The sequence below is a fragment of the Pelodiscus sinensis genome, chromosome 3 (genome assembly GCF_049634645.1).
Source record: "Pelodiscus sinensis isolate JC-2024 chromosome 3, ASM4963464v1, whole genome shotgun sequence".
NCBI classification, from domain to species: Eukaryota; Metazoa; Chordata; order Testudines; family Trionychidae; genus Pelodiscus; species Pelodiscus sinensis.
Window position 1 is genome coordinate 174,870,570 of NC_134713.1, and position 10,421 is coordinate 174,880,990.

The 10,421-nt window shown below is 42.8% G+C and overlaps 1 protein-coding gene and 1 long non-coding RNA gene across 5 annotated transcripts in view; one reads left to right on the forward strand and one right to left on the reverse strand.

Moving 5' to 3' along the window:
* Nucleotides 1–10,421, reverse strand: part of ASB3 (ankyrin repeat and SOCS box containing 3) — a 113,770-nt gene that overhangs the window by 103,228 nt on the left and 121 nt on the right. For 2 of the 4 annotated variants that reach the window (XM_006122106.4, XM_014573102.3), the window contains exon 2: nt 9,622–9,689. The gene's annotated coding sequence lies outside the window, so the exon portion shown is untranslated. Of the gene's footprint in view, nt 1–9,621; nt 9,690–9,955; nt 10,109–10,235; nt 10,394–10,421 lie in introns of those variants that run through there. The other 2 variants (XM_014573103.3, XM_014573104.3) reach the window with 2 other exon arrangements.
* LOC142828059 (uncharacterized) lies at nt 1,157–5,917 on the forward strand. The gene is made up of 3 exons (XR_012902984.1): nt 1,157–1,249; nt 4,251–4,601; nt 5,836–5,917. It is a non-coding gene; the product is annotated as an uncharacterized LOC142828059 (long non-coding RNA).

The following is a 10,421-nucleotide window of genomic DNA, read 5'->3' on the forward strand; positions in this document are numbered from 1 at the left end:
GTCTCCCAGAGCGTCTTGGACTTCAGTATCCTGTTCTAGTATAGGCTGTAGTTTATTGATAATGTGTTGATAAAGCTGCACCAGACTAACACGGCTACATTTCTACCACTGTTATAAAGAAGTGAGCCTTTTCTATTCCTGAAATTCTTTACATCCAGGGGAACATTTTTAGTGATCTTGTTAAAGACAGTTATTAAAATGTATAATTACAGCAACAACATGACTATGCAATCTAAATCTTTAACTTGAAACTGCAATATAATATTTTTTTCATACCCTTATTAACTCTTAACAGAGAGGTACCTCACATCTACCTTTGTTGGTATCTAATGTAAACCAGAAACTTTTACAAGTAAACTATAGCAATTTGTCTGCTTGTTATGAGAAAATATGAAAAAGCAGGGAAGATCTGAAGTTATGAGATTCTTTGTACTTCCCTAATAACTAATTCATTTTCTTGCTTTCGTCTTTCAACTTCTTCTCTGCCTCACATTTCCAGGAGATGAACAAGAAACAAAGCAAGTGAGCAACTAAAGGTATGTCTACACTGAATTCTGTTTCGAGAGAGGAATGCAAATGCAGCCGAGCGAAACTGCAAATGAAGTGCGGATTTGAATTTCTCATGCTTCATTTGCATAATCGCATCTGGCTGCTATTTCGAAATACCCTATTTCGAAATTTAAAAATGCCATGTAGATGCAGTTATTTTGAAAGAAACCCCTTCTTTCGAAATAACCATTAAACCTCATTTTTTAAGAAGCGTTATTTCAAAAAAAGGGGGTTCTTTCAAAATAACCGCATCTATATGGCATGTTTTATCTCGAAATAGGGCATTTCGAAATAGCAGCCGGACGCAATTATGCAAATGAAGCACGGGAAATTCAAATCCGTGCTTCATTTTCAATTTCGCTCGGCTGCATTTTCATTCCCCTCTCGAAACAGGAATTCGGTGTAGACATACCTTTAGTTGCTCACTTATTTTGTATCTGCTTTGCATTCCTCTCTTGAAAGACGAAAGCAATGTAGACATACCCTAACTGAAGAGATAGTGAAGTCATTAGGACAGTGTTTCTCAAACTGTGGGTCACGACCCCAAGCGGGGGGTTGCAGCTAGATTCAGTTTTTCACTTGCGATCCCTCTCTCCTGGGTCTTGAAGAGTAGCAGGGAAGCAGAAAGCAGCCGCCGGCAGGTCGCGCAGTGTGGCCGGGGCTGCGGAACTCCAGGAGCACGGCTCAGCTGCAGCAGGAGGTAAGGTGGCAGGAGAGTTGCACCAGCGTGGACACACAAGGGGCCAGCTGGGGCATGGTTGCCGGGCGACCAAACGCTTCCCCAGCAGGGAGAGAGTGGGCTTCCTCAGGCAGCAGGCTGGGGGACTGAGTTGAGGCAGAGGACCCAGAGGTAAATAAGGACACATGGGGTCAGAGGAGGAGGCAGAGGAGAGAGAGAAGGAACCAAAGGGATGCGGAGCAGAAAAGAAGCACAGAGGAGAAAGACAGGGGATGGAGCCTACAGGGGGGATGGGCATTGAGGACTGCAAATTCCTTGAAAGAACCCCAGGAGGGCAAGGAGTCTGGTGAGAAGGGGGGAGGAAGCGACCTAGGGCAGTGGGGGGAGGATGTCACACACATTGATTTAGCTTTAGGATCTTCCATTTACTTGATCACACAGCCTACAATACAGGAGTACAACCCCCTCCCAAATGTAGTAGGAATTATTTACATTAACCATTGTCATTAGCTGTATAATCATAAAACCTTGGACAGTGGTGGGCATCCTCCAGCCTGAGGCCACCTGTGGTGCTTCAGCGTTCTATACGCAGCATGCAAGACATTTTGTTGTGCCTGAGCAATGGTAAAGATTGCCGGATTCTGCTGTTTTCCATCAGTGTCATTTTTTTCATACTGATATTACTAAAGTGACACGCATACAAAGCAATGACACTTGAAGTGAGATGCAATGCTGATTGCAGTAGGGATGTTAATGATTAAGTGGTTGGGGCTGGAGCAAACACCTGCCCATCACAGGGAGGGATGCTGCTTCAGCTCCACGGGCACCAGACAGAGCAGCCCTCATCCACAGCTATCTGGGCCAGGCCAGGATGTGCAGGGGGTAGGAAAGGAGGGAACACTCCAGCCCAGTCGGAGCAGCCCCCCATCTACAGCAGGCCCAACCTGCATCTAATTAAAGCACTGCTAGGGTATGTCTACACTACCACCCTAGTTCGAACTAGGGTGGTAATATAGGCAACCGGAGTTGCAAATTAAGCCCGGGATTTGAATTTCCCGGGCTTCATTTGCATAAAGCCTGGTGCCGCCATTTTTAAATGTCCGCTAGTGCAGACTCCGTGCCGCGTGTAGCCACGCGGCGCGGACATTTAAAAATGGCGGCGCCCGGCTTTATGCAAATGAAGCCTGGGAAATTCAAATCCCGGGCTTCATTTGCAACTCCGGTTGCCTACATTACCACCCTAGTTTGAACTAGGGTGGTAGTGTAGACATATCCCCACAGATCAATCGGCACACTCTGCAAATTCTAAGTACACAAGCGCACTTAGCAAAACTAAAATCTATCCCAGGAGATCATCTTAGGTACAACAATCTTGTAGTCCATTGAAATGAAGGAAGGCAGCCCACTCACTGGTCTAGGGTGCCCAATGCTGACCTAGGAGCCACATCTCAGACCATGACCCTACTGTGCTTGAAGCCTCTATGCAAATGCAGAATAAAAAAAAGCAGCACCTGCCACAAAGAGGAAATAGATGCTAGGAAACAGTGAGATAATACTGATCATATGATAGCTGATGTTCTCAAAACACCAGTGGCCTAAGCATTGTCAAGTTTTTTGTAAGAATCATGGCAAAGTTTAAGGGAGAAGGGGAGGAGTGAAGGAGAAAAATCAAGAGGTTTGGCAAATGTTTGTAAGGTGTTCCTCTCATGCAAGGTGTAGTACATGAGAAAACAAAGATGCTTGTTTGAAAATTTAACAAGCGGGCAATGGAGGATGTCATCATGGGCAACTGTAGGCAGGAGTCAAGTTCTTAGTACTGAATGAGAGAGACTAGGTAGGCTGTGAAGCACCTAAAAAGAGAAGCCAAATTGTATAGTTTGGTGCAACAGAGAAGAACGAACCGATAAAGGGATGCAAAAAGAGAGCTGACTTAGTCAAAGTGACAGGCTAGGAAAATGATCTTTGCCAAAGCGTTCTGAATGGATGTGAAGAGGGAAAGACTGCATTTGTCAATGCCAAAGAAAAATAGATAGCTGTAATTGAGATGCAAGATGGTGAGAGCCCAGACAAGAATTTTAGTTGAATGGAGGACAAAATAAGGTTGTATCTTAGAGATGCAATGCAAAAAGAATCTGTAAGACTTGTATATCAGCTGGGTAGGAGGACCCACAGAGACATCCTGGTTGAAGATGTCTCCCAAGTTGCAAGCATGAGTGACAGGCAGGCTGATGGAGTTCAGGAAGGGCTTGTGGGGAGGTGATGGTGGGAGATTAAGAGCTACATTGATCATGAGCTAACTGAACGTCCAAGAGATAGAGGGCCAGGCTGAGACTTTAGCTTGGACAGAAGCTGACCAGTCTGGAACAGATAGGTAGATTGGTACATCTCTGCACAGAAATAGTAGTTGAATTTGTGTTTGCAGGTGAGGTTAACACACCTGCCACCTGCCTCCCCCCCCCCAAAAAAAAAAACTGGAGGGAGAAGAGATGGGGACCAAGAACCAGAGCTATGTAGAAAGAAGAGGAAGAATCCCTGAAAGTATATAATGAAAGAGCAATCAAAGTAGCCCTTGGAATTTTTTTTTTTAAACACATATAGAAAACTAGATCTTCACTCGTCATTTAGGCTAAGGGCATTCTGCAAGAGCCAATTCCTGCAACTGGGAAGATCAAAATTAATTTAAGGGCAAAAATGAAAAATGTCTGGAAAGCAGTAGTAGTTCATCAGCTATGGGGAGGAAGGAGAAAGAGTATTTACAAAAACTTCAGTGCCCATGTATCCTTTTCTCAACTCTTCCCATATTCTCATTTTTACTCCCTGTATTTTCTCCTATTATAAGCATATAGAAAGGCTCCTGCTAGTTAGAAGCTGATAATCTGATGAAGATCTGTTTTAGGCAAGGTTGACTAACAATCTAGTTTTCCCATGCAGAAGAATGTGTTAGATATTTAAGCAGCCAAAAGAATACAGAAAAGAGATGCAACAAAATTAGCGTACTAACACACATTTTTCTCGTTAAAAGCATAGAACTATGCTCTAGAAGAGTTGTAACACTGCAACCAGTTTAGAACTCTTGGCATAGGTCTCCTACGATCAATCCTACAGATGTACACTTAAAATCAGAACAAAGTAGGTTGTTTGCCATTGCAAATATATTACATTTGAAAAAGTTCACCTGAAATATGAAAGATGTATGAGACTCATACACTTTACTTAAAATAGCCTGAACAATTTACTGTCTGTGTTTAATTCTGATCTAAAGTGTTCCTTACTATTTACCTTTAAAAGCTGGAGCATCTCAGACCAAACATGGCCACAACTTACCGTCTTCCAGTACCAATAATTGAGAACACACGGGTCCTATGATTTACAGGTACCTTTTTTGCTGTTGTATATATTTTGCTTTCTGTTAGTACCACTCCAACTCATGTGATGAAGTGGGTTTTACCCACAAAAGCTCATGATTCAGTACATTTTTGTTAGACTCTAAGGTACTCTAAGTACTACATGGTGTTATCCAGTACATCACATCATCGGTTTACAGGAAACCACCGCCTTACAATGGCCTGAGTTGTGACTCCCTGCACTTATGACCATTTTTGTAAGTGCAGAAGGGGCTGAAAACCCCCGACTTACATCCTCGTCCCGCATTAACAATGGCACACGGCATCTATCATAAATGTGGGTTTGAGTTACGATGCTCCCGACAGGGGCCGCCTGTAATGAATTAAGATCTGCATCCCCAATTCCTCCAACTCCATCCATCCATTTCTTAGCCCACTATGTCAGTTCTTCACCAGAAGTTATGTGGCTGGATGCAAGCTAGGGATATGAATGACTAGTCGACTATCAGATAGCCGACACAAACAGCTAGTTGCTTCCCCACCCTTGCTGCCTCTATCAAAAAGAAGAGGCAGAAGGGGAAGAGGTACTTCAAATGTTGTGTGCATCCTGGGACCAGCTGGGGGCTTCACGCAGCATTTCAAAGCGGCAGCACCATGTGGAGCCCAGAGTCGGCTGGGGACTCTCCTGCTGACCATGGGCTCCATGCAAAGCTGCCACTTTGAAACGCTGCGTGGAGCCTGACGCCGGGCTCCCCGCGGTGTTTCAAAGCAGCAGTGCCACATGGACCACGGGGTCAGCTGGGGACTCTGGGAGCTGCATGCAGCGTTTCAAAGCAGCAGCACCACATAGAGCCCATGGTCTGCCACTTTGAAACACCGCATGCAACACAGGCCCAGCTGGGGACTCCCCTGCTGGCCCCAGGCTTCATGCGGCACTGCCACTTGGAAACACCATGGGGAGGACAGGGCCAGCGAGGGACTGCTTGAGTCCCTGCTTTGGCCCCATGCTTCCTGCAGTGCTTTCGCCTATGAAGTGTAGCAACAGCCCTCAGGCTGTTGTTACACTTCAAAGTCAGAGGCACTCTTATTGACTAATAGAACAGTCATTGCATTGACTATTCGATTACCCAATTAATCTAAATTTAACATCCCTAATATAGGCTCCACTCAAGGGAAAGCAGAAGAGAGGCTGAAAAATTAAATGCAGCAGCTCCCCCAACAGGACTGTTTGCCTAATGCTTTCTGTTTTGTCCGATGATGCAGGTGAATGCTCACATGACTGGACATTTCACTCACAGTGCTGCAGGGTTCTAGATATGTGAACAGAACACTGAGCCACTTGTGGCTCCGGTGTTGTAGGATCCCACAAGACAGGATTGTCAAAACTTTTAAGAGTAACAGATTGTGAAGAACCCAAGACGCTCAACTATCTCAGCTCCTAAAATTGTGACACAGTAATTATGATTTCCTGACTTACATTTCAGAAATGCATATTTTGTTCTGTATGAATTATCAGGACTTACAAACAAACAATTTAAAAATAAGTGAATGTAGATGAGCAACAGGAACAAAATTTCAAAACAGGTAGAAGATATACACAAAAACATATACACAATTATGCCTAGAAATGTAGGTATACAATTAGAGAAATTTGCACATGCAAATTAAGTAAATACAAAATAATGCATTTGGATACCCTGTTGTTGAAAAGGAAGTGTATGTGTCTATAAATTTTTAGTCTTTTTGGTGATGTAACCATTAAATAGTCATTGTAAATGTTTCTAATACATTTTCAAAGTTCACTTAGAATGACTGGAAAATTATTGTAAACTCCCATTTATGAAAGATAAAACTCAACTGCATCTGTCTTTCCCTCAAGAGAATCAAATGCTACAAAATAATTATATTTGTTAATTGAACATCCAATAGCTAATTTCTTAATTTGAGGAGTCTAGCTGACTTCCTTTCTCATCTTCCTTTGTCTGTTATTTTATTGGGTTAAATTGATTATGCGCATCTTTAATCTAAACACTGGCCCTTACTATACTAATTTGGGAGTTCTTAATGCTGTTTCCTTTTCAGTGTAATTCTCATCAAATTCACTTTGAGTTAGCCTCTTACTTAAAGACTTCATGCTCATATACTCACAAATGCTGCTCAGCTCTAAGGGTGTAGTTAAAGTAACTGAAGTAAACATAGTTAAGTGAGATAAATGTGCTTATACCATTATTTTCCTTCTCATAAGAAAATACACTTTAAAATATACTGGTATAAGGCACCTCTGTAAAACTTTGTGTCCATACATAATTATTTCAGTAAAAATTCACATCTGTATCTGAAATATTTATGTAAGTATAACAACTTTCAAGTTTAGACTAGAACTAGCTGCTAATGAGATGTAAAATGTTACAATTAACATGGGAAAACATTTTTTCACTTACTTTGCACTAATTTTCACCAGCCCCTGCTGGTTAACCTTCACTGCTAAGCCTCACCCTTAACCAAAGGTCCATCTAGCCCAAGATCCGGTCTGCCAACAATGGCTAATGCCAGATGCTCCAGAGGGAATGAAAAGAATAAGTAATCATAAAGTGAGCCATTCCCTGTTTCTGACGAACAGAAGCTAGGGACATCATTCCTACCCATTTTGGCTAACAGTCATTGATGGACCTATCCTCTAAGAAGGTTAAAAAAAAACTAGATAAATGCATAAAGTCCTAGTCTTCATAACATCCTCTGGCAAGGAGTTCCACAGATTATGCACTGTGTGAAGGAATACTGCCTTACGTTTGTTTTAAACCTGCTACTTATTCATTTTATGTAATGACTCCTAGTTCTTGTGTTATGGGAATAAGTAAATAACTTTTCCTAATTTATTTTCTCAACCCCAGTCATGATTTTATGGACCTCTATCTTATCCCCCCATAGCCTCCTCTTTTCTAAGGTAGAAATCTTATTAATCTCTCCTCATATGGGCAACAAGGGTTTGGAACAGCTGCCTTTTCTGAACTTTCCAATGCCGAGAAACCTTTTTTGAGATCATGTGACCACATCTGCATGCAATATTTATATTGAAGCAATATTCTGTCTTATTCTCTCTCCCTTTCTTAACATTGTTTGCTTTTAACTGCTGCTGAACATTGAGTTTTTAGAGAACTATCCACAATGACTCCAAGATCTCTCTCGAGTGGTAATAACTAATTTAATCCCCATAATTTTATGTGTATAGTTGGGATTATGTTTTCCAATATGCCTTACTTTGCATTTATCAACATTCAAATTCATTTGCCACTTTGATATTTGCCACTTTGTTGCCCAGTCACCTAGTTTTGTGAGATCTTTTTGAAGTTCTTCATACTTAACTATCTTGAATAGTTTATTAAATCCTCAAATTTTGTCACCTCACTGTTTACCCCGTTCTCCAGATCATTTACGAACATGCTGAATAGGGTTGGTCCCAGTATAAACCCCTACAGGGTCGTTACCTCTCTCTGTTCTCAAAACCTACCATTTATTCTGACCCTTTGTTTCCTATCTTTTAACCAGTTATCCCATGAGAGTGCCTTCCCTTTTTTCCCCCCAGGAAATGGGAGCTGCAGGAAGGGGTGTCCCAATTAGAGCAGCTTCCCACAGATCCTATTGGCCAGGAATGTCCAACCTGTGGACGCGTTGATAAATAAAGCATCTTTAACCCCGGTGAACCACATTCAGTCCATGGGGCCACTTACTGCCCACCCCTACTCCAGGGCAAGATTCTCTCTTTTCTAGTATCTAGGATAACAGTGCTCCTATTCTGACTGGAGCCTCTGAGTGATACCATCATATTTAGTGCTAACAACTACAGTATAATAGAAAATGAAGATACAGATTAACTCTTAAAAATTCTGTATCCTTGTAAATATCCCATGTAATAAAGGGAGAAAAATACTAAACACTACAGCAAGAGTTAAGCTTGCATATGTGTATCCATTTTAGATCTGTTTCCAAGTGCCTACAAAATGTCCTTAAAAAGTTTCAGTTTGGAAGCTTGAAATTGTCCATGTCTGGTCTCCATGTCAAGAAGTGCCTTGTAATGCTGAAATTCTGCTTGCAACAACAGATCCATTACTGAACAGTATTGGAGACCAGAGTCTACCTAAAGAAAGAACATAAAACCTTGTTTTCCACATTCCCTAATCTCTCCATTATATTAACTTCGTTATAAAGCAACTTTCAAAGTGGGTGGCTGCATAGGTCAGTGGAGTGGGAGGAAGTAGTAATCAGCAATGCAGACAGGCTTCAGTCTCCATCGCTGTTCAATGGCAAGTGTGTAATGACCCAGAACAATACATGCTATGGTGTTGCATCAAACAGGAAATACTGAAAAAGTCTGCATATTGTATTTCAGAGAGGGAGAAGGGGAACAGTAAATGTGCAGTTCATTAGAAGCATGCCAAGTACTCCTAAACATATTTATTTGCGGTAGCAGGTGCACATCAATAAATATTTAATTTTAGGTTTTTTTAAATAAATGTATTACTACTGCACAAGTCTGTAAAGATAATGACCTGATAAAACCTATCTAATTAAAACATCACAGGTCTCAGAAAGTAAAGCTTAACCGGTATTTACCATACAATATTCATATATTCAAAAACAACACTTTTTAAAAGGTATCAGTGTTACATGATAACCATTTTCGTAAAACACACTTCTATCCCTGCAGAATAATATAATTTAATACTTTACAGTGTATTTATAAAGCCATCACAATAGCACCTGAACACCTAATTTTGATATCATGTTGATAAGTAACAAAACTGACATTGTGATGAACACATCCATTTTACATTCAAGTAATACTCTGGGTAAGACCCACTGTTTGGTCAATAAACAGTATTACTAAACATATTTATTGAGGTAATACCTTGGGGACAAAAAGGGCAGCCCCACTGTGCTAAGGAGTACTCTAATAAAAGAAGAGTTCCACCAATAGTCCATTTTTGAGCACAGGACCTGAAAACAACTTCTATTATCCCTTTCGCAGCTTAAGTAAAACGGAGTACCTACCTGTTGTGACACTAGTCTTCCTTAATAACACAGGCCACTTCCACAAACAGTGAGTCCCTGGGATTTACCTGTAACAAATTGGCAGTAAAAAGTCTGTTAATTTGTTTCACTACATTTGCTTAAGATGTGTCTTCTATGAAGAGCTGAAAATCGCCAACTAGCACGAAGGTCGATCGGTCGCGCACACACACACACACACACACACACTCTCTCACTCTCTCTCTCTCCCTCCCTCCAACAAATCTTGTGAAGTGCGGGGAGCCCTGGACTCCCACTCACTTCACTGGAGATGAGGACATGCAGCATCTTTCAGCCAAAAGACAACTCTCACTACCTCTGTGTGCCAGAGAAGTTACACTTGCAACGCAACCAATGGGAGGGCCGCTAATAGACCAGGGGGAGACAATCTAGCCGCACCCCGAGCCAGCCGAGGGGCTCTTGTGCCCAGAGGCAGGAGTATTTCCGAAGATCACCAGGGAAGTGACACTGAACCACGCCCCGGGACCTCCCAGCCTGCGAACTGCCAGGCAGCAGCGAGCCGTGCCCAGGCAGGGAGCGAGCGAGCGAGGGGCCGCGCCGCACCCCCGAGCCACCTGACTGCGAGGCAAAGCCACCTGCCAAGAGCGGGCTCGCTGCCGGCGCACGGGACGGGCTCGGGCTCGGGCTCTCCCCCGCGCACTATCGGTCGCAGGGGCCCGGCTCCGGGTACAGCGCCGAGCAGCGGGGCGGGTCTCTCCTGCGGGAGGCGCTGGGGACGGACTGGACTGGACTGGACTGGACCGCCCCGCCCAGCACAAGGT